Source organism: Pongo abelii, chromosome 11, assembly GCF_028885655.2.
Source record: "Pongo abelii isolate AG06213 chromosome 11, NHGRI_mPonAbe1-v2.0_pri, whole genome shotgun sequence".
In the NCBI taxonomy this organism is placed as follows: domain Eukaryota; kingdom Metazoa; phylum Chordata; class Mammalia; order Primates; family Hominidae; genus Pongo; species Pongo abelii.
This window is the reverse complement of record NC_071996.2, coordinates 121,360,143-121,382,996: the sequence shown is the minus strand read 5'-3', so window position 1 is coordinate 121,382,996 and position 22,854 is coordinate 121,360,143. Positions and strand designations below refer to the sequence as shown.

Sequence of the window (22,854 nt, the reverse complement as noted above, 5' to 3'; positions counted from 1 at the left end):
TTTCTTTGAATCAGGCAGAAGAACGTAGAAACTGTGCTCTCTCAGGCCTCTGTCTATTTCCATAGTAATCATGCATTGACATATATCATTGCCACCATCTTCACCGACCAATTGGTGATGCATGCTGACTGTTTCTGATGGGTCCTTATTTCATGGTTTTTACCCCTCTCCTACCCTTCCCACTTCCTTTTAGGCTCCAAACCTAAAAGGCTTGGGATGGAGAATGACAGTGGTAATTATGACAACAGTGGCTGTTCACTGGACTCCTGGTGAAATCAGGAGTCCAGTGTCCGGCTCCTTTTCATGTACAGCCTTAGCCTGCCAGTCCCACCGCCCCGTCCCCAGGAAGGAGAGGGGGCTCTGGAAGGGGCTGGGTGTGTATGCAGAGACACAGTGGGAGGAGCGCGGCACCTTGGAGTGAAGCTGGGCAGGGAGGGGGAGCTTGCGTTGCTGCTTCACTGGATGCCTCATCTCATAAATACCATGTCCCTGAGATGTCCATGTAAGGCTGCCTGGCTGGCTCAGAAGGGGCTGGCCACCATGGGGCCACTGGGCTCTGGGAAGCACAGCTGCCTTACCGGGGTGGGGGCAGGCCGCCCAGGGGGTGGCCTCGTGGGAACACACCCCAACTTTCAGCTGCACTCCATACCGTGGTCCTGCTCCTCGTGCCCCCAGCCTGTGCTTTCATTGCCAGCCAAGGTCCTGTCCTCTCTGAGCTGCTGTCAAGCTTGGGTCACTGCTCTGACCCTCCCTGATCCCGTCTCCTTGGGGCTGGGAAAGTCACGCCCCAGAGTCCCTGAGCTGCTTCCTTCCTCTCCCTCCTTTCCTTAGGAGGCCTCATGCCTCAGTTTGACTGGCCGGTCTTATTGCCTTCTGGGAAACTGAGGCCATGGGGACACATAGGTCCTTCTCCCAGCGATCTCCCCAGGATCCAAGGCACCTCTGGGGAAACCACAGCCCTTCTCTGGGCCGCAGTGTTCTCATTGGAGAAGTGCCTGGGACAGCTCTAGACCTCATTGACTGAGCTGCCCGGAGGGACACTTGAGATTTAGGGGTGCATGTGTGTGAGTTGTGTGCGTGTGAGTGTGTGTGAGTGTGTGGGTGTCCACAGACTTTAGAACTGCAGCCCTAGAACATTTGTCAGGTTACAGGGGGAGAAACAGACTGAAGCGAGGGCTGTTCCCTGGGACCACCAGGATCCCACAGGACTTTCCAGCACCGGCATCTCCATCCTCTCCCTGCAGCCTTGCTCCTTCGGGTGTTTCAGATCCCCCTCCCTGTCTTTATTTCTTTGTTTTCTCTTTCCTGCCTGACTCTTCTGTGTCCCTGTTACTCCCCCTTTTGCTGTGCCCCTCAGGACTCTGTATCATTCATGTTCCCTCCAGGAGCCTCCCTTGTTCCCCAGGTCTCAGCCCTTCACCCTGATCCATAGCCCAAAGTTCAAAGAGTGGCCGGGTGCGGTGGCTCGTGCCTGTAGTCCCAGCACTTTAGGAGGCTGAGGTGGGAGGATCCCTTTAGCCCAGGAATTCGAGACGAGCCTGGGCAATGTAGCAAGACCCTGTTTCTATAAAAAAAAAATTTTTTTAACCAAGCCAAACAAAAAAACAAAATTCAAAGACCCCATCCTCTTGACCCCTGGATGGGGGAGCCCCTTTCTCTGACTTCACAGCTCCCATTTCCTCCGGAGCCTTCTGTGACTCTGGGACTTGGGGGGGGGGCTCATGTCCTCCAATCTCCTGTTCCAAGGACACCCCTCCCACCTCAAGGCAGCTGCAGAGGCCCCAGAACAACCCCCAGATGCCTGACACTTTGTGGGAGCGTTGCCTGTTTGTGTGTGCTGAGAGTCCCCCGTCTCTGAGCCTGTAATGAACATGAGTTTTTTCCCTGAGAGGGACATTGTCCCTGATCTACCCAGTGTCACTGAAAATATTCAATTCCAAGAGTTGGCCAGGAGGGAGGATTGTTTGAGGCCATGGACAGACCCCTGGCTTAGGACTTGAAAGACCTGGGTTCACATTCTGGGTGCTGTCTCAGTGAGCTCCAGTTCCCTCACCTGTCAAATGGCCACAGTCACGATGAGATAAGGTGTTGACTGCCTCCCACTGCTTAGGAGGGGCTCTGTAACCTCTTGCTGCCCAGGCTCTGCTCAGGCACTGAGTACTTGGTGCCTGAGGCAGTACAGTGGGGTGTGTGTTGGCCCAGCTTGGAGGGACTGGTGGTGGACGGGCACTGTGCGGGAGGAAGGCTTGTGTTTGGGCCCACTTCTCAGGATGAATACAGACCTGCCCCTCCTTCCCTGTTTGGATGTCTCTGAGGGGAAACTGAGGCCCACATGGTCCTGGGGTCCCTGGAGAGGGGGAAGCTGGCTAGAAGGGAGAGCGGCCGGTTACTGGCCAGGGCGCTTGTGTTGGTGGTGCCACCTTCTGCAGTTTCTCCCAGTTGGCACTGCAGGCGTGGAACCCACAGGGGTGAGACACCGAGGCTGGAACGTGCTGAGGATGCCTGGAGCCGCTTATCTCGGCCCAGGAATGTGCTGCAGTGTTATTAGCCAGCAGCTTCTCGTCTTTGGAGTAACCCCCTGGGGACTATGGCGGACACCTGTCCAGCTCTGGCTGCCCAGACAGCCCATGGGTACCTGCACCGAGCCGCTGTTGGGTGGAGCTCACGAGTGTGCCTGTGTGTGTGCGTGTACATTCATGGAAGTGTGTGCATGGATCTTTTGTGTGTCTGAGGACCCTTGTGTGCATGTGCTATGTGTCGGAATGTGCCTGTGTGGGAGCAAGTGTCTGCCAGTGTGGATCTTTGGGTCCTTTACTCATGAGAGTGTGAGCACCATGTGTGCAGGAAGCCCACAGGGGGCCTAGGGAACACAAGGGAAGCAAAGGCCCAAGGGGAGGCTGGGAGGCTGGATGGTGGAAGGAGAGGCCAGCAGCATGATGTGCAGGCAGGGCAGGAAGGGCTGCTGGGGCTCTTGACGGTAGGGTCTGTGCCGCTCTCCTTGACTGGACTCCCTAAGGCAGCATGGTAAAGAGCCCTGAGGCCAGATGGCCTGAGTCCAACTCCTGCCTTGATCACTCCCTAGCCTTGTGACATTGGGACAAGTGACAACCTCTTCAAAGCTCAGTTTCCTGTTTATCATGGTGATAATCACAGTACCTGCTTAGTTACCAGGAGGAATAAACCAGATAGAGTACCCGGAACACCCTCAGAGCTCTATAGATGATAGCTTGTCATCATCATCAGCATCATCGCCATCACCATCATCATCAGGATTAGGGTCCATGCTGGCTGTGCTGCATCTCGCCTTGGCAGTCCCTTTCTGGCTGACATTCCCACACAGGATGGGGGACTGCAGCGCATTCGCTTGCAGCATAGCAACAAGATGGAGACCGAGAGAGGGCATGAGACTGGGCAGGGTCACCAGGGAGCCAGAGTAGAGCCATAGGAGCCCAGCCCCTGGCTCCTGCCTCCTTCCACGTGCAGCACTGCCTCGCTCTGCTTAGAAGTTTGGGGAGGCAGCACCTTGCCAGGCTAGAGAGACAAAGAGAGCCTGGCAGGCTTATTAGCCCAAGCCAGCTTCTGCAGATGGCCCAGGACCATTCTGTTTGAATCTTCTTACAGGACCAGTGTCTCCCCTTCTGGCCCTAAATGCTCTCCTGAGTCTTCTGGTTTTGGGTTCCCCTGATCTGACCGCAAGTCTTGAATCCCACATGGAAAACAGCTGAAACCCAGGAGAGGTACCCAAGGGGGACAGCTGGCCACCTGGTGTCTCACTCAGCTCCTCACACCTGCTTTTGCCATGCCAGCTCTACCTTCTGCTCCTGACACAGGCCACACGGGAGTGGAATTCCTAGGAAGCACTGGCCCCTTTAGAGCTGGGCTCCCTCTGCCTGCCAGCACATCCCACATCCCCTCCGTTGGTCCTCCTAGGCCACCCTGTGGCTCCCCTAGGGTAGCTGACCCAGGGTGTCACCAGGATTGTGGAGGTGGGAGTGGGCTCTTTGGTGCCTGGGCTCGGTGGGGTGGGTGGGAGTGGGCAAAGGCAAGTGGAACCTGCTAGGGTCCCCCAGCCACGGCAGGCTATGATTGGCCTGAATGCTGGCCAAAGACTTGTTTTTCACAACCACCACCAAGTACTTGGAAGAAAAAACCCAAAACCCAACAACAGAAATAACCACCAAACTTTTCTTTCTTTCTTTTTATTTTTTTTAATTTGCAGTTAATGGCCAATTGGCTGTACATTATTAAACAGGCAGCTGGAGATTTGCCAGCGTAGATTGCTTGAGCCAAGGCTCACAGCCTGAACACAATGTTCCAAGAAAACAGTCACCCATGGGGTCCCTGGTGAGGAGCACCCAGAGGGCGGGGCTGTAGCTGTTGCCCCTCACTCTCCCACCCCTTCCACCCCATCCTCTGCTAAGATCATCTAGTGGAGGGCAGGACTGTGCTGCTCCTGGAGCCCAAGCATCCTTCATCCAGGCCCTGCAGATCCCTCACTGCCCCAGGGGCCCAAGCTGCTCTTTCCCTCCTCATGGACATTAGGAATGGACATGAGGCTCCTGCTTCCATCCCCAGATGGCCAGGCCAGCACCTCCTCTCCTGGGGACCAGTGTGATGCAGAGGCCTGAGCCTGGGCTGGGAGCTGGAGCCCTGTCTAGGGTTGATGTCATTGAGCTCCTCCCTATGGTGATTTTGGGACTCCATACTTGTCCTCCCTGGGCCTCGTTTCCACGTCATTACAAGGAGAGGACTGGGCTGCTCAATTCTAAATCCCAACATTTTGTGAGCCTTGATTGGGTGGCCTTGGGGAGGACTTGAAGTGATTGTTTCCTTGATTTGGGGGCCCTTCTTGCCCCAACCCTGTTCGCATCCATGAGACCAGGAACCATTTCTCAAGCAAGCCCTGCTGGGAAGGGGTCGTCATCAGCCCCATTCACGTTGTTTTAGCCAGTCCCTCCAGCCACCTTGAAGCCTACCAGGGTAAAGGTCAAGTGTCCACGCCATCTGAGTGGGAGAACAAGCTGAAAGTCTGGAGGTTGGGGACCGCCATCTTGGTGAAGCCAGTGCTGCATTTGGGTATGTGGATAAAATCACAGTGTGGTGTCCAGGTCCTCACCAGGCTGGGCCTGCTGACTTCTGCACTTGGCAGGCTGCTGCTGGCTTTTGTGTGTGTGTGTGTGTGTGTGTGTGTTTGTGTGTGTGTGTGTGTGGCATGGGAGAGTCACCGGTTTGGGAAGTGGGCCTTAATGAACCCTCTCTGAGCCTCTTAGAGGCAATATGACATAGTGGTTAAGAGTACAAACTTGGGAATCAAGTCCTATCACCCCTGCTTATTTGCTGTCTCATTATCATTGACTTTGGACAAGTGGCTTCACCTCTTGCGTCTGAGCTCTCTCAACTGTACAAAGTAGGGTTAGAATAACATCTACTCTCAGGTATGGGGAGAAGAGGGAATGAGTGAATGCAGGCACTGGGGCTGTACCAGGGCTTGGCACATGTTAAGTGCCCATCAGCTGTTGGGATCTAAATGTCTCTCCCTCCGGCCGCCTGTTCTTTCCCTTCAGGTCACTCAGCACGATTTGTGTTGTGTGTTTGTGTTTGTTCCTTCAGCGGCTCCCTCTCCTAGACTAAGAGCTCCTTGAGGGCAGGGGCCCATCTGGCTGTGTTCATGTTCTGCCTGGAGGGCCTCACAGAGCCTGGGCCACTGCGGGCACTTAGAAAGTACTTGTGGAATGAAGGGGTGAGTGACAGATGGGACGGAGCCAACTGGAAAAGGATCAGAATGAGAGAAAGAACCACTGAGCACCTGGCATGTGGAAGAGTACAGAAACTGAAAAACCTGGGGACGTCTAGCCTGTGAAGCCACCACTATGGGAGACTTCCTGTGATTGCGTGACTCTGTGTGTGTGTGTGTTGAATAAAGCTTTGGGGAGATTTGTTCCCTGAAGCAAAACCAAGGATTCCAGGAAGCAGGTTTCCCCCAGTGGTGGGAGCCACCTTGAGGATGGGGAGTGAGCCCTGAGGGCCTTGGGTGTGTAGGCAGGGGCTGGTGAGCCCCTGTCAGGTCAAGGAGAGCCCTGATATGCTGGAATGTGGTCCAGCCAGGCCCTGAGGCCCTGCCGGCTTGCTGCAGCTGCTGTAGTGAGGAGAGGAGTAGCAAACATAGCTAATGTCTCTGAACTTCAGTTTCCTCCTCTGTAAAATGGGATTCATAAAGGTCAATACTCAATGGGGTGTTGGCAGGATTAGAATGAGTTAATCCCCACAAAGCTCTAGGAACAGTATGTCAATTGGGAAACACTCAGTAAATCTGAGCATTATTAAGCAGGGAGGTACATGAGAGAGAGATGAATCGTAATTCTGGGATGGGGGTGGTGATGGCTTCTTTGAAGGAGGAGAATGTCTGGGGAGCTAACATTTATGGAGAGCTGCTCTAGGCCAGATCTTGCACTCAGTACTCAGAGCAGTGAAATAACTTGCTTGAGGTTACACAGCTTCAGATGTGGTCGGTGCACTTCCAAAGCCTGGGATCTCTTCTCCACTCCTGGTAGGATGGGGCCAGGTTTCTGTGATTCCCTTCCCCCTGGAGGGATAGCTCCTCATTTCAAAGTGGAGCAAGGTGATGATTATTTTCTATAGGGGTGGATCTGAAGTCCTCAGGAGGGAAGTTTCCAGCTCTCTCCAATCCTGAAAGTGCTACATCACTAAAAACTCTAGGGAGCGGAGGAGGGTGCAGCAACGGGGAGATTTTCCCTGGGAGCCCGGGGCAGGGAGATTGGCCATGAGCAGAGCCCTGGAGGATGGGCTTGGGGAGAAGAAATGTGAGCCGAGGGGTAAACTAAAGCAGGGGAGGGGAAGGAAGGTGCTGCGCAGAAGAGTGCAGAGGAGGAAGAGGGCCATGCAGGTGACAGCAGAGGAGGGAGGGGAACAGAAGAAGGAAGAGAAGAAGAGAGGAACCAGACTTGGACCTGGGCCAGTGGACAGCTCTGGGCTTTGGGCGAGGATGCCTGGCTAGGATCGGTCTCCACAGGGCTACTAGATGGTGGCAGGAGGGGAGGCCTAGGGAGTGGGAAGCCAACTGGCCAGCACCAGGGCCTGCCTGGGACAGCACGTGAGCCAAGTGTTCTGCCACCAGCCAGGCCTCCTCACCTCCCCCAGCCCAGGAGCCAGCTTGGCTAAAGGTCAACTCTCGGGGTGTGGCCAGCACACTCCCCGCTGACCAGGGCCCACAGGCCTGGCCTTGTCAGGATGTTATCCTATTCCTAGCAGCTGCTCCTGGTAGTTTCTGCCTCTTGGCCATTCAGAGATGAATGCGAAATGGCCCTAGGCTTCAAGGAGTTCACAGATGAAGGGGCAGCGAGACAGTGGAGGTGCACGCGGGCAGTGGCACTTGTCATGGTTCACTTTCCCAAGACAATTTTTTCAAGGTGCTGATGGTGCTTGCTGTGTTTTTTATTATCTGAAATAAAAATTGGGCTCGGTTTCTTTAACCTTTCCTTGTGGTTTTTATTCAACAAATATTTACTGTCTACTGCTGTCCTCCTCTGGATGCTTTTTGGCTTATAGGGTACAGAAAAGAAACTGACATTTCTGATGGTGTCTGGTGGAGTAGAGTAGAATTCTTATCTCCTTTGGTCTAGATGCTGTACCTCCATTAATACAACCAAAAGTGCCTGTGCCTTTTGGGGCAAGCATATCCTACTGTTAGCTAAACTGAATTTCTGTTTTCAATAAATTTTAGACCTTTTGCTGTATGAACTATTATCGGTTCAGGTTTTTTATGGCTTTGGAACCCTTGTTTTGGACATTACCCCAAGAAAAATGTTCCCTTGCTAATTCTGGCTCATTTATAAAGTCAGCTTTGCATTTCAGTTCACTTTAGCATCTTAGCTTTTCCTGGTGCTTTTTTCTTTTTTCTTTTTTTTTTTTTGTTCCTTGGTGTGCTTGGTAAGCCTCCCTTCTAAGTTGTAACCTAAGTTACTGATAAGTATGTTGAACAAGCCAGGGCAGAGGACGGAGCCCTTTGTCAAGTCAGGAAGTTGACATTGATCTATTCATCAACACCCCTTTGCTTGCTGGCTAGGAATCTACTCAGCTTTCTCTCTTGTCTCTAGGAATTTCTTCAGGGATCCTGCCAACACCTTCCTGAGATACAGATAGTCTAGGTCTGGGGATTCCCCAATTATCCAGTCCAGAAGCCTCAAAATAATGGGTTTGGGATGGTAGGTGTGATGCTATGGGAAGGAGGGCTCCCTGAAGGAATCCAGGCTGATGCCAGTGGTCTTTGCAGGGATAGACCAAAGGGAAACCCTGCCCTGGAGGCAGCTAGAGCCCCAGGGTCCCTTCCTGCTTTAAAATTGTGCTTCTCAGGGGAGACAGGGGTTTGTGTGCAGTACTTTCTGCCAAAGACCAACGTCTGCCTAGAAACATGTTTCTGGGCATCTCCAAGAGACCTTAAGGCCATCAGATGAGGAGATTGAAGCCAAGAGGGACCGAGACTTTCCTCTGGTCACCAAGGGCATTGGAGGCTGAGTCGGGCTGGAACCTGAGGCCTTGACTCCCAGTCTGAGGCTCTTGGTACTGGACCCAAGTGCTCTTCTGGCTAGAAACAGGCAGGATGAGAGGAGGGAGGGGCTGCCAGTGTGTGCCTTGGGGATAAGCTGTCGGTGGGCCATTTTCCCCTGACTCTCCTTCCCTTTCCATCCTCTGCCCTGAGACTATGGTACAAATCTGAGTAGGAAGCTGGAATGTGGAAAGCCCAGCACTTCTCCTTCCTGAGGTGGGGGTGTGCAGCAAAGGGCCTGGTGCTGTGCACATTTCTGCACTTTGAGAGAGGATGCAAATGCACGCCAATGAGATGTCATAGAGGACACAGTGGTGAGCAGGGCGTGCCCCTACTGCTGCCTCCTTCTGGCCTGAGTTTTAAGGATGATACGTAGAAGAAGACCTGACATTAGGAAGGAAGGGCAAGGATGGGGGGCTTCAGGGCAGCAGTGTGAATGTGGCTTCTGGGGTCATCTCTGGAGTGAGCCCTAGTGAGGGGGCCCCACTAGGGGGTGATCCTGAGATGGAAGCACCCTGGGAGACAGCCCAAACTCACCTCTAGCTGTAGGGGGTAGGGCATGGTCAGAAGAGGGAAGGTACAGCTCAAATGCATAGACATTCCATGCCTAGAGTGGCCACTGGGGCCTGGCTCCCTATGGGGTGTGTTGGGCCTAGCAGGATTCAGAGGCCCAGAATAGCCTCTGCCCCAGGACATCTTGGGAAGGAAGCAGAGCAGTGCCCCAGTGGCCTCTCCCCTTGGGACCTGGACATGTGGCCCTGCCTTCTCTGTGATGGAGGGGGAAGAAGAGAGTGAGGACTCAGGGTGCTAGAGGAGGTGGCTCCAGTAATTGCCCTAGAGACTAACACTTCCCACCCATCACAGGAAGATTTGGGGAACGGACCCCTCCCTGCTGGGAATCTTGTCAGCTTTTAGCCCAGCTCAGGGGGACTTCTCCTTAGTGCTGTAAGAACCTGAGTCTGGCTCCTTGAGCATGGGAGTCGGGTGATGTGGTGCCCTCCGGAGGTAGTGCTGGGACCTGGAATTCCTAGTTGTGTTACGTGGTGACATGGGCTTGAGTTGGAAGAGGTGCATTCAAATTCTCTTTCATTAGTCGCTTTGTGCTTTTGCTTAACTTCACTGCTCTGAGCCCATCTCTAAGACTGAGGTGAGAATCATAGCCACTTCCATGTTTTCATGCGCATCTGTGTGGAGTGCACATGGGAAAAGCTTGGCGTGGGGCAGGAGCTTAAATGTTGATTAAAGTGAAATGAAGGAACAAATGAAGGCATCTCTGGGTTGAACTCCCCTTCCTGTCCCGGCCACTGAGGGGCCCTGGGTGGGGCTGGGGCTGAGAGGCCAGGGAAAACTGGATTCACGCAGCTTGGACCTTGCCCCATCTTTCTCTTGACTTTCTCCTCGCCTTTCTTCTCTGCTTCTCTGTGTCCTTTGTCCCCTTTCTGTCAAGTCCCTTCTCTTCCAGTGGAAGTGCCTAACTCAGCACCTGGCCCCGACACACACAATTCATTGCTCCCTGCTCTCCTCAATGGCCTGTCTGTTGCTCCAGGCTCTGTCCCGCCACCCCCAGCTCCATCTCTTTCCTCCTTCTGGGTCTCCGTTTCTGACACCCTCTTTGTCCCATTCTCTCTACTCCTGGCTCTCCTGACATCTGTTTCTGCAGCCTCTGTCTGCAGCTCACAGGCATCCACTGGGCGCCTGCTCGATGCCAGGCACTGCCGTCTCCTTTCTCAGTTCTGTGTCTCCTCACCTCTTTTCTCCCTGTCTTCTTTTCTTGTTCCCCCACCCCTTCAGTCTCCTGCCCTCCCTCCCCCAAGTTCCATCGGGCTCCAAGGCTGGTATTATTCAGTTTTATGAGAAACCCCCAGGCCTACCCCTGAAGGGACCAACCACAACTGGAACCAGATGTGCAATCCTGCATTGGGGTGGGAGGGAGGGAGGTAGGGACAAGGACAGGAGTATGGGTTGGCTTAAGGAGGAGGGGAGGAGGTTGGGGGTGGGAGGTGGAGACCCTGGGAACCCTGGTCCTCAGGGGCTTGGAAGGAAGAGTTGGGAGGAGGGAGCCAGGGGGCTGAGCAGACTTGTTCAGAAAGCAGTTTTCACTGTGTGTTTGTGTGTGTGAGAGAGAGAATGTGCGTCTATGTGTGTGTGTGTGTGTGTGTGTGTGTGTGAGAGAGAGAGAGAGAGAGAGATGGTGGAACTGACACTGGGGAGACCTGAGGGTAGATGATGGGCTGCGGGACAGCTCTTAGAATTAAGGAGGAAGGCTGCTCTTTTTCTGTGAAATCCTCTAGCTTGTTGACTTCCTTTCTTAAGGTTTCAAGGGACTTGCTGGGTTTATAGTTCTATACCCAGGTGCTGGAGCAGGCAGGCTGGAAAGAGGGGTGATGATGGGGTAGAGGATGGATAGTGTAACCTCCAAAGTCTCCTGAGAGTGGCTGGAGGAGGGGTCTTCCAGGTTGCTCCCCCTCCCTGCCCAGTCTGTCACAGACCTTTGTGGGATGTGTCTGGGATGTCCTGGGTCCTAGCAAAGCCTGTGTTTCTGCCTGCTATTATATAGCTTCAAATATAAAAGTCTTCGTATGAGTATCTTTGGTACAGCCTAGTGCTGTATTAAGCATTTTAAAATGCCCTTTCCTTTTATTCAATCATGAACTGATTATCCATCCATCCATCTCTTCATCATTCATTTATTCATTCCACACTTATTGAGACTCTACTATGTGTCAACCTTGTGCTGGGCACTGAACAAATGAGGAAAGGGGAAGGGAAAGAATGAACAAATCCCTTATCATTCCAAAAATGGGAGCCATAGAAGTGCACCTGACCCACTGCATGTCAGGGCGTTAGTGAGCTGCAGAAGCCCCAGGTGCTCAGAGGAGGGGACAGTGCCCACCAAGTGGTGAGTCTGGAGAAGGATCCAGGGAGGATGGCTTCTGAATTGAGCCCCGAATGCTGATAGGGAGGAGAAGGAATGGTGTATGAGAAAGGCCTGACCATCAAAATTGGAGGATGGAAGGAGAGAAGGTTGGAAAGGCTGGGATGTTCCACTGCGGAGCTTGGACTGGAAGTAGCAGGCAGTGGGGAGCTGGGACCCTTTGATGTCAGTTGGGATAATATGGATGTGGGTTGGAAGGAAGAGAAGGGGAAGATGGAGCATTCTGCTGTTCCTGGTACCTGCTAGTGGGAGGGGTTCTAATTTTATAGGACAATCCCCACATCCACCTCTAGAGAGCTGAAACTGACCCAGGATCTTCTAACTTCCCTCATCTAAGCAGAGCTGACCCAAGCCCCAGAGGGGCCCTTAGTCTGCAGTGGGGGTGGCGGGTAGGGGTTAAGGAGGATAATATTATTGGGGTCACCTTTGCCCTAGAGTTGGGGCCAGTGAGTGGGAGACTTGGTTTGAGGCTGGGCCGACGGCTAGGGAGGACTAGGCCAAGTGTCCCCATAGTCCATCTGCTTTCACCATCCTTGTCATTTGTGGACAGCATCCACACTCTCACAGATTGAGGCTGCTGTTGAGGCTGGTGGGTTCTGGATGCTGGAATTTGGGATTCAGAACCCAGACCCTCTTTCTAGCTAGGAGAGGATGAAATCTTGCTCAGGAGGCAGAGGATGAGTGGAGCGATGCTTCTATCTCTACCCTCCCCATATAAGGTCCCGAGAAGCTGTCCTCTCCCTCATCCCCAAGGGTTTCATTGTCTCTGATTGGGGGCGAGCCAGCCCTCCAAAGTACTGGCCATCTCCCTGTGGCTCTGGCCTCATATGCTCCAAAATCGTATCCCCTCTCAGAGACTCCCCTGTCATTGTACTTCTGGGGAAAACTGAAGCCTGGGGAAGGGTTTGGCTGAATTAATAAAATTAGAGTGTGTTAGGACTGGAAAAGTTCTTAAAGACCTTTGTGTCACAGGGAAAACTGAGGCTCAGAGGCGCAGGCCACTGGCCCAGATGCGGAAGAGAAGGAAGGGCATTTCAACCTCTGGATGTCTGAGTGGTGTGGAGCTTGGCTCTGGAGCCAGCCAGGTTCAGGTGTGAGGTCCTTTGCACAGTCCTGCTTGGACTTCCACAAGTCACCTCTGTGCTCTGAGGTCACGATCTTCAGCTATAATAACTGGGTGATTAGAAGACTAAGTGAGAGTTAATAGTCTTTAGTGCCCAGCATCTGATAGGTGTGTAGCAAATAACTTTTCCCCTGCCTTTCTAAATAATCCTATCTGCTTCTTCACTTTTATTATTCATATGGTGCTCTAAACTTTTCACATCACTTCCCCCATTATTTTTATCATGGAAAACTTCGTGCATGTACAAGTTGAAATGATTATATGGTGAACTCCTACAATGAACACTTTGATATATTTGCTCTATCACATTTCCGCCAATCTATCTTATTTTTTGATCCATTTCAAAGAGAGTTGAAGCATGTATTTCATTAACTGGAGTTCAGCTTAAATGACTTTTGAATGTACAGTCACAAATGTCCTAACTCAGCCCAGAGAAAACAGCAGAGATTACTATCTCACATTTGACAGCTAAGAAAAAAGCAGGTTCAGAAGTGAGATTCCTGGCCTCCAGTCACAAAATGAGTTGGAAACAGCGGAGAGCAGAGTGCTGTAGAAAAGCTGAGAGTTGCTATATTATTATTATTATCATCATCACCATCTCAGCAAACATTCTTCTCCACCCAGAAGCCCTTTGGCCATTTCCCTGCACCTGTGTCTTTTCTATGGAGTCTTGACCCCTCCCTGTCCGCTTCCCCACCCCTGTCCCCCAAGCCCTCTGGCCCTGCTCATCCTGTCCCCAGGGATGCTGCTGGGCCAGTGGCTGAAGGAGGGGCAGCCACATTCCCTGGTGATCTCCTGCCCCAGGTGTCTGTGCCCTGACATGGCTGGCCAGAGCCGGCTACAGTGCAGCCAGCAGAGCATTGCAGGGGTTAAAGGAGGCCATGGCTGGCGGAGGGGGCCCACTGCTGGCTGACTCCAGGAAGGAGGCGGTGCGCTGTTGGCCCGCCCCCTGGGCTGGCCTGGGAGGGAACCCGACTAGCAGAGCCCTCTGCTCAGTTGCTCCCAGCAGTGGCCCTGGGACCAGCTCTGCTCCTTGCACCCCGCTCCCTGCCTGGACACAGGCTCACTTGCTGCCTTCTTCTGGGAAACCAGCTTCTTGCCAGCCACAGCCGCTGCCTCCGCCACTGGCCACCGCCCCTGACCTGGGAGTCCCTTGGCCCAGACACCCACCTGACTTAGTGGCTCCTCTGCAGGAAAGGTGAGTGAATGAGTATGCGTGTGTGATGGTGTACGTGTGTGTGAGTGTGCGTGTATATTTGTGTGTAGAGGGAAATGGAGCTGGCCAGGGCTGCCGGGCTGTTGATACTGATGCTGTCAAGACCACAGATCAGATTAGGAGAAGGTGAGGTCAGCCTGCCTGGTCCCATGTCTCTGGGTCAGGCAAGCTGTTCAGAGGCCAACCTTGTCAGTCCCCTGTCTTCAGATGTTTCTGTGGTTCTGGCAGGGATGTCTGGGGTGCGGCTTGTCCCTGCTCTGAGAGAGCAACCAGTCAGAAGGAGTTTTGTTTGCTGGGGAAGTTGCTGGTGTCAGTGGCTGCTTGGGACTGAGGCCAGCTGGAGGAGTAGGGAGGGACACAGGGACCAAGGGAGGGGGAAGCCTGGGGGTCTCTTCTGCTACTTGCCTGCCCATTGCAGGGGCATGAGTATTTTTTCTTCTTCATCTCTTTCCCTGCCACTCACTTGAGCTGCTGTGAGGGCACCTTTCTTCTCCTAGGGGCTCACTTAGCTCCCTGAGGTCTGACCTTGGCTGCAGGGAGGGGCTGGCAGGCCTGGCAAGGTTAGGGTTCAAAGCACTTTTCCCATCTCCACTCCTCAGTGTGAGCCCTGCTCCCTTGCCTATAGGCACAGACTGGCAGGAGTGCCCCCTCTGCCCTCTCCAACCACTAGCCCTTGCTCCTTCCTCACCCCTCTGGGTAGAAATGGCTAATCCAGGTGGTTAATGAACAGACAGGGGCAGCTGCCTTCCCCCTGCTCCTCCCTCTCCCCCCACCCCTCCTTTCCTCTGACTCTGATGCCCTGCCTGCCACCCGTTCCTAGGCTGGAGAATCCATACGGAGCTGACCTCAGTGTCTGTCCCCCAACCCCCAATCCAGGACTTGGGCCAGGACTGCCTGCCCAGATGTTTTAGGCTGGCCACTGTTCTAGAAGAGGAAACTGGGTGGGGGTGATGGGGGGACCCGGAGAAGCCTGCTGTGCTCCCAGGCTGGGCTCCCTGCTGGGGAGGGGATGGGGTTAGGGGATAGGATGGGTGCTGGGTGGGGAGGAGCTGGAGGAGGAGGGCAGGCAGGCAGGCAGGCGGTTGTGGGGGTGAGAATAGGAGGGGGATCTGGAAACTAGGGTGCCAGGGTCTTTGGGGACAAGGGCTTCTCTTCTGGAAGTCCTAGCTGCCTCTTCAATGTGGCAGCAGTGGGGAAGGTGTAGGGGGAGCACCCTCTCTTCCCTTCCTGAAGCTGCCTGAGGTGGGTGGAGACCATGGTGGCTCAGATGTGACCTCAAGTTGCACCTGCCCCTGCCAGCTGGTGGCCACTCCTGTATGCCTGACTCCAGCTCTCCCTGGACCTCAGTACTTGCTACAGATGGGGTACCCCCTGCCTGACACCTCTGGCCCAGGGTTGTGGGAGGGAGCGAGGGAGGATGTGGATTGAGATGGAGAGGTGGGTGGCAGAGCCCCGAATGGGATCAGCGCTGCAGACCCAACTTGGGATTGGCTTGGACTCTGCTGCCCATGGAGGGCAGGGAGTCGGAGAGGAGTGGGCTGGACCAGGCTGGGGAGGGTCTCGGCCAGTCCGGCTGACTACCAGGGCTGGGAGCCAGCACTGTAACCAGGAGCTGAGGGTTCTTGGCGGTGGAGGAGGCAACCTGGGACCCTCTGCTTCCAGGCGCCTGGCCTTGAGCCCTTCTAGCTCTGCTTCCCCATCCCTCATCCCATGCTTCTTCACACTTCACTTCCCACAAAGCCCCAGTGAAGAATTTCCAAGGGAGGTGGCGGTGTCCAGGAAGTATAAGCACAGAGAACCTGGTAGCCAGGTAGAGCGGGGCTGGGGTGGGATGCTTATGGGTTCAGAGAAGATGTTGTTGTTTTGTGGACCAACTTCTGGCCTCCGATGGGTTGTGGCTGAAGCCTTGGAGTTTGGGGACCCTCAGGCTCCTGTTTCTACCCAGATAGGAGCAGGAGTCAAGGGGGGCCAGAAATGACTTTTGTTTGGTCTAAGGAAGAGGAGCCTTAGAGGTGGAATCTCAGCTCAGGTGAAGGAAGAGCTTCCTAAGGACCCTGGTGGGTCAGCAGGAGGATGGGCTGTCTTGTAAGGTGGAGAGCATCTTGTACTGGGGGGAGTTTAGACAGAGGCTGAACAAGGGCTTGGAAGGATTCCTGGGCTGAGATGTGGTTAGAGGCGATGACCTGGATGGTCTCTTGGGATGCTGAGGGCCTGGGATACTTGGAGTCAGGGAGTTCTCTGACACCAGAATGGGGGATCAGGAAGCTGTGTCCTCTGGCCTAGGGCGTGGGCACAGACCACTCGCAGGGGCCCCCTCCTTCCTGCCAATGTGTAAGGAACCAAGAGCCCGACGCTCTGCCCTGGCACTATGCACCTCCCTCACACCCGTGGCTCAACTGCCTACCAGGTCCGCCCCCAGCTGCTTCCTGCAAAGGTTCTGAGGTTCTTCCTATTCCTCCTGGCCCACTCTGCCCCTTGCCTGTGGTGGGCTGCGTGACAGTGTGGGGTTGAGGGGACAGCAAGCACCACAGGCTTCACCCCCAGCCCCTGCAGTTACAGCCCATGTTCCCTGTTGAGGGGCTCTGGGGCCAGTGTGCAAGGACCGGGGGTGGGTGCTGGGATGTTGGGCATCTTGAACCCCTGCCCAGTTTGGCCTCCCCAAAACAGGCCTCCCTAGCCAGCCTGGAGATGGTAGACCGAGGGCAGTGCCAAGATCTGAGATGCAGAAAAACTCAGGCATGGGTCTCATATGAGCCTCAGTTTCCACATTTGTAAATAATGCAGGGTTGTCCGGGCAGCGTCAAGTGGCTTGCGTAACTGGCATGGGGTGAGGGGTGCAAGGCAAGGCAGTTGCTCTCAAGGGCCTCTCAGGAGGGTGAGTAGGGGAGGAGCAGTCACCTCTCACAGGCCTTTCCAAACCTGCTTTTCCTGAGGTGGGCAGTGAGAGGAGAACCAGAGAGGGCTGGGGCCAAAGCTTTCCCCAAACCAAACAGGTTTGGGCTTCCCATGAGGGAAGTGCCCGTGAGTGCTTCCGGGTGGGCTTGGAACCCACCCTGGACTCCATCCTTCCTACACCAGCCAGCCTCCTCCACAGCCCCTCTGTGGATGCCTGTGCCTCCTTTTCTCCTGACCAGAGAGGGTGACACAGTAGGAGATTGAGATCACCCAACTCAACCACCGCCTCCGACCAGGGGAGCCCCCTCACAGTCTTGGTTTCATCTGAGAGGGAGGTCCTTTCCGATGTCTAACTCCAATCCTCTTCTCCAGTCAGGGACTACATGAAGTTGCTAAATGACGACACTCTTTCCTGGGGTTTGAAAGAGACTCAGTGATGGTGGAAGGGACGTGCAGGGAAGGATTGGGAGACCTGAGTGTGCCGTGAGCCTGGGGCACCAGGGCGGGAGCGAGGGTGACAGGCAAAGGCTCTCAGCTACCAGTGCCTCTGGTTTCTTGGCTCAGTTCTGGAGCCAAAAGCCTCTTTGACCCCAGGAAACTGAGGCCCAGTTGAGGGATATGTTTGGAGGTGGGGGGCAGAGGAGATAGGCAGGAAAGCCCTCCCAGTTACCAGCCTCCAAATAAAGCAAATCAGAAGTGGATGGAGGAAGAGGGTGGGTTTTGGAGACTGGGGTTTGGGAGGACTGGCCTAGACTTTGTCCCCATTACTATCCACCAATGGCCCCTGGCTCAATAGCTCCCTGGCCAGATGGCTCTTCGCTTTCTAGGGCTATTAGGCATGCAGAGGTGTGGGCATAAGTGAGCTGGGACAAGGAGGTGGGGGTGGCAGGGTGGCCAGCCTGGCAGGCTGTGCCCACATCCCCTGGTGACACTTCCATTATGCAAGGTCACACCGGCCCTTCCCTCTTTCCTTCCCTCCAATGGTCTGGAGCGCTTTCCCGTCCGGGAGGTTGCTGGACGCTAGAGAGCTCCAGTGCAGCCTCTACCCAGGTTGGTGGCCTTGGCCGTCTTCCTACTTGCCCCACCTTGCCTTCCCTTGAGGGGAGAGGCTTGTCTCTGTGGAGCTGGAGCCCATGTGGGAGGGGTGGTGGGTGGGCCTGAGCCAGTCCTTGGCGCTACCTCCTCCAGGGCTAGTCTGGGCTCTGCAGTCCCTGCCTTTTTAGGCCTGGAAGCCTGTAGCTCAGCGCTGGGTGTGGGAGACAGGAGAGACTGGACCAGCAGGGTGGGGGCCTGGGGAGCTGATGGGGGTGAGGGGTCACAGGAATGGCTGGGGGGAATTCTGGCCCTTTGGCCACTATGGGGCCCCAGACCTGGGTCCATTTCCCCCAGGGACCTTCCTAGACCTTCATCTTCTCCCGCAGAGAAGACGGGACCCCACAGGGTTCTGTGATCCTTGCAAGTTGCCCATTTGCTCACCTGACTTCTGGATGGATTACAAGCTCCTTGAGGGCAGGCCTGCACCTCTGGCCTCTCTGGTGATCCTTGCTGTGCTTGGCAGAGTGCTGCTCAACACGGATGACTGATTAATGGAGGGCAGAGGGGTGAGGGTTTTGATGGGGCCTGGTGAGGATTTGTTAGACTTGGACTGAGAGGTCTGTCTTGAGGCAGAGAATGTGAGTCTGGTGCCAGATTGCTGGGGATCAACTCATGATGACCCGGTTTACCAGCTGTGTGGTCTCAGCAAGTGACTGAACCTCTGTGAGCCTCAGTTTCCTCACTATCAAATGGGATAATATCTGCTTCAAGGTATGGTTGTGAGGATCAAACGAGTTAATTTATTTAAAGCAGTTTGGGTGGTGTCTGGCACATAGCAGGTGCTCAATGAAGGTTAGTTATTATTATTATTATTATTATTGGTGGTGGTGGTGATGGAGTTCTCTCTTTCTTGTCTTGTTGTTCCATCTCTAAGATGAAGAGAATTATGGGACCAGAGAGTGGAGAAGATGCTGGTGTCATTTTCCCTTAAGAGGTCCTAGCATCAGATCCCAGGGAAGAAATCTTCTCTTCCCTCACTCTGTCTCTCTCTGCAATTAGAGGGCAGGCAGGGAGCTGAGGGGCCCTCCGGAGCTCTTGTCTGTTCAGGGAGCCCATGCAGATCTGTGTTTACAGAGGACTCTGAGAAAGTTGCCATCACTGTAAACAAGATGCATTATTATAAACCAGCCTGAGCTCCCCTTCTTGGATCCCATCCCATGCCTTGATGAGAGTCACAGAATCGGAGACTCCCAGGCTGAGCAAGGACCTCGCCTGGCCTCCAGGAAGCCTGCCCTGGACCATGGGCTACACCCATAGAGGTGGCATCTGCATTTTAAAGTAGGATCCCCAAATAACTGCTTCAAATTATTGTGTCTTATGCCCTCTAGGTCCCCCCAAAATCTAACTGGCATTCCTCTTGTTGCAGCTTTAATTCAGTCCCTTGTTGGTAGCGGGTAGGGGAGAACCATGTCCACTCTTCCTGCATGCCATATAAGCTGAGAGCTTTGAACCCGTGCAAGGGTAGGGCTCCTGGCCACGATCCCTCTCCATCCCAGGCCTCTGCCCTCTCTGGGGTCTCCTGCTTTCTGGTGTCCCTGACATTCCTCATTAGCAGAGGTCAGCCCTCAAGGCCTGCCAAGCAGTATTCTCCACCCAACCCGGTTCCCACCCAGGGAGGCTGGGGTTGCTCTGGGTCGGGGGTGAACTCCATTTCCGGACCCCTGGCCCGCCCAGTTGCAGCTGCAAAAGGCATTAAGCTTTTTTTTGGAGAAAGAATGGGCTTGGGTTGATGATGATAGCTGGGGAGCATTCCTGAGCTCAGCCTGGCCCTTTCTTGCTTCCCTTCCTTGGCCCCTGCTCACCTCTGCCCAATTTCTAGGCCATTGCTCATGTAGAGGTGGGCCTCACCTTTGCCCCTTGACCTTGACCAGACCTGGACAATCAGCTGGTCTCCAGCCACCCTGTATTGGAGCAGTTTTTGTGTTCAGTCCTGGGCTTGGTGCTGGGTTAGGGGGTAGGGGTGGGGAAGAGGGCTTCAGGGGAAGCGGAAGAGAGGGGCTCCACCCTGGGTCCATCTGGGTGGGAGAGCAGTGCTCCTCAAGTGAGCAGATCTGCGTCTAGGCCTGGCTCTGTCCCTAGCCTCTGGAGGAGTCCCACCTGAGTCCCTTCTCTCGCTGGGCCTCAGTGCCTTCAACTGTAAATGAAGGCCTGAAAGGTGCAGGGGTGGGGGGTCTGTGAGTCCATCTCCCCGGGGCCTCCGCTGGGCGTCCCCCAGTCCCAACGCTGTGGAACTTCACCTTGGATTGACCTTGCTTCCCTCCCCGCCCCGCCCCCACCTCTGGCAGTCACTGGCAGGAAGTCCTGCTGATTAGGGCCCTAATCACCGGCTGAGACTCCCAGAAATGGCAGAGCTGGTTGAGCGAGAGGGGCCGCCAAGCCGGGAAGGGGGGCTGGCATGGGGAGAAGCCTCCACCCAGGGAGATGAGCTGGGGTTCGGGCTATGATTTGGGGGTGGCAGAGATGGGCCAGCCCCAGGGGTCGGCTCCTTGGGTCTGGGGCGGTGCCTGTGGACCCACTGTGGACGCTGTGCGGCAGCAGCTGGGTCCAGCTGGGCACACGGGGCCGCTGGATTGTTCACTTTAAAAGCCTTTGAGGGCATCCACCCTATGCCAGTCAAGGTGCTGGGTATGAGGCTGGAAAGACCGGGAGACATGATCTAGTGGAGGGACTAGGGGAGTAGACAGAGAGTGTTGCTGCAAAATGCAGTGGGAACGTCAAGCAGGAGGCAGCTCACGTGAGCTGGCAGAGCAGAGGAAGCTTTGGAGAAGAGGTACCGTTTGAGATGGATTTTGAAGTTTGGGAAGGAGTTTTGCAGGGAGGAAAAGGGGCAAAGACTTCTTCAGGCACAGGGGAAGGCATGTGCAGAGGCCCAGTGGCATGCAGGTAAGGAGAAATAACAAGCGTGGGTCTCCCTCCCAGCTCTGCTACATGGGTCTGAGCCTTAGTGTCTGCATCTGTAAAATGGGGTTCATATTTCCAACCTTGTAGTGCTAGCATGGATATGAAATGAGATGCTATTTGTAAAGTTCTCAGCCCAGTGCCTGGCATGGAGCAAACCCACAGTATATGGAGGCTTAAAATGGCATGTGTGGGAAAGGATGGCTTTGGGGAGAGCCTGAAAGTATTGCTTGGGGCTCAAGCCGGGGGGATATTCTGAGCCAGGTTAAAGAGGGGAGTGGCAGGGGATTTTAGTACAGGGAAGACATGATGAGACTGTGATTTAGGAAGGGCATTTGGGCCACTGTGACGGCTGTACTGGGCAGGGGAGTCCTAGGGACAGGCCTCAAGCCAGGGCCTGGGTTCCTGGAATCCTATGTTCAAATTCCTCAGCCCTGGGGCTGGAAAATCCTCTCCCAAGTCACTTCATCTCCCTGATCCCTCTGGGCTTCTTTCCAGCATACCGTCCTCCCCTCCTGGATTGGGAGGCCAAGGAGGCCCTGAAATCTCCTTCCTGGGAGATCTTTCAGGCCAAGAGAGAGCCATCCTTGGCAAGTCTTCACACGCAGCCCTGGGATGGATGAACTGCAGCAGGCAGGAGTGAGGGTAGACTGTAGGCAGCTTATATTTTTAAGGCACCGAGAGGATCCTTTTGGGGGCCTCCTTTACCATCTGACCTGGAACACAGTAGCCCCTCACTGTTTGTTGAATGAATGAATGAATGAATGAACAGCAGTGTTCCCTGGTCAGTGTGGAGGAGCCTGTTTGCTCGGAGGCAGCCATGCCCAGCCTGGCTCTACGTGGCCTGGTGAGTGCAGAGAGCGGCTGCCTGTCCAGAGCTAGATGGAATGTTGAGTGTCTCAAAGGCCAGGTGCCTGGCATGTCGCAGGTGGTCAGGGACTGTGTGTTGATGAAGAAGAGGGAATTTCAGCAGCATTTATTTCTTAGAGCGATGACCTGTCATGAGGCAGTGTGATGTGGGGGTCAACTTCACAGATTCTGCAGCTACATGGTCTGCGTGTGAATCCTGACCCCACCCACATGGTCTGCATGTGAATCCTGACCCCACCTCTTGCAGGCTATATGACCGTGAACAACTTACCTGACCTGCCAGTGCTTCCCTTTGCTCACCTGTAAAATGCAGGAAACAAATAGAGCCGGTCTGGCACGCAGGCTGTTCTGCATAAACCTTGGTGATTGTTATTGCTGTTTTTGTTATTGTTATTACTATTATTGGTACAGTGGGAGAGAGTGGGGCTGGCAGCAGGGGTTTGTTGGCTGGGATGAGTGCAACTGCCCAGAGTGGGAGGGGAGAGCACAAGAGACAGATGAGGCTCCTCTGGAGGCTTAGAAGGAATTCGGTGGCTCACGAACTGCCTCCACCACCACACATGTGGCTGCCTCTGCTGTGGCTGGCTGAGCTGGGCCAAGCGTGGGAGTGGAGGCAGTGGTCAGGCCTGGATTCCAGGCTGGAGCCCTGGGAGAGCAGAGGCGAGCCAGGGTGAGGGGTGGGGGCTGGGGGAGGAGAGGTGATTGGAGAGGAGGCCACGACTCTCCCAAGCTCCCAGCTGGGACCCTAAGAATTCCTCCCATCATCTCCTGCCAGAGGGCCTGGCCCTTGAGCTCCAGAGCCTCTGGAGGGCCTGCAGTCCATCTCCCTGCCTCCTGGGCAGACTGTTCTGAGTAGGTGGCCTGGAGTCCAGTGCCCCTTCACTGCTGGAAAGTGATTCCTCCCCAGTAACCACTGTCTGGCTGCAACTCCTTCCTCCCCCTCCTCACCTTGCCTTCAGATCTCCTGTCTTCAGCACTGCTTTGTAACAGGAGGGTGAGAGAGTCAACTTCAGGGGCCTGCTCTGACTTGGGGCAGAGAGAGAGGTCTGTGTAGTGCCGCGGAAGGACCCGTGGCAGGGGTGTCAGGTGGCCTGCTGGTCCCTCTTGGCACTGTGTGACTTTAGGCAAATTGCTTCTACTTCTTGGGCTTTGGTTTCCTCAATTGTGAAATGAGAATTTCGAGTTAGGGGCGTTCTCTCTTTTCAGCAGTGCTGAAATTCTGCAAGTGCACGGATCTTTCTGAACAGAGAGGCTCCTAG

At 54.6% G+C, this 22,854-nt stretch overlaps 1 protein-coding gene across 19 annotated transcripts in view; it reads left to right on the top strand.

The window, feature by feature from the left end:
- The window catches only part of TNS1 (tensin 1), a 208,038-nt gene that overhangs the window by 53,629 nt on the left and 131,555 nt on the right, over window positions 1-22,854 (top strand). The window contains exon 1 of one of the 19 annotated variants that reach the window (XM_063713044.1): window positions 13,603-13,819. The exons of the other annotated variants lie outside the window; for them this stretch is intronic. The gene's annotated coding sequence lies outside the window, so the exon portion shown is untranslated. Of the gene's footprint in view, window positions 1-13,602; window positions 13,820-22,854 lie in introns of those variants that run through there. 19 annotated transcript variants of the gene reach the window in all.